Source organism: Mus musculus, chromosome 6 (genome assembly GCF_000001635.26).
Source record: "Mus musculus strain C57BL/6J chromosome 6, GRCm38.p6 C57BL/6J".
Lineage (NCBI taxonomy): Eukaryota > Metazoa > Chordata > Mammalia > Rodentia > Muridae > Mus > Mus musculus.
The window spans coordinates 132614911-132615647 of NC_000072.6; positions in this window are offsets into that span (position 1 = coordinate 132614911).

Genomic DNA, 737 nt, shown 5'->3' on the forward strand with positions numbered 1-737 from the left:
AGTGTGTTTTGTCTTATAGAAGCTATGCAATTTTATGATGTCCCATTTGTCAATTCTCGATCTTACAGCACAGGCTATTGTTGTACTGTTCAGGAATTTTTCTCCTGTCCCCATATCTTCAAGACTTTCCCTCACATTCTCATCTATACGATTTAGTGTCTTTGGTTTTATGTGGAGTTCCTTGATCCACTTAGACTTGAGCTTTGTAAAAGGAGATAAGAATGGATGAACTTCTTCTGGATATATGCCCAGGAGAGGTATAGCTGGATCCTCCAGTAGTACTATGTCCAATTTTATGAGGAACTGCCAGACTGATTTCCAGAGTGGTTGAACAAACTTGCAATCACACCATCAATGGAAGAGTGTTCCTCTTTCACCATATCCTCAACAGCATCTGCTGTCCCTGAATTTTTGATCTTAGCCATTCTGACTGGTATGAGGTGGAATCTCAGGGTTGTTTTAATTTGCATTTGTCTGATGATTAAGGATGTTGAACATTTTTTTCAGATGCTTCTCAGCCATTCAGTATTCCTCAGGTAAGAATTCTTTGTTTAGCTATGAGCCCCATTTTTTAATGGGGTTATTTGATTTTCTGGAGTCCACCTTCTTTAGTTCTTTATATATATTGGATATTAGTCCCCTATCTGATTTAGGATAGGTAAAGATCCTTTCCCAATCTTTTGGTGGCCTTTTGTTTTATTGACGGTGTCTTTTGACTTGCAGAAGCTTTGCAGTTT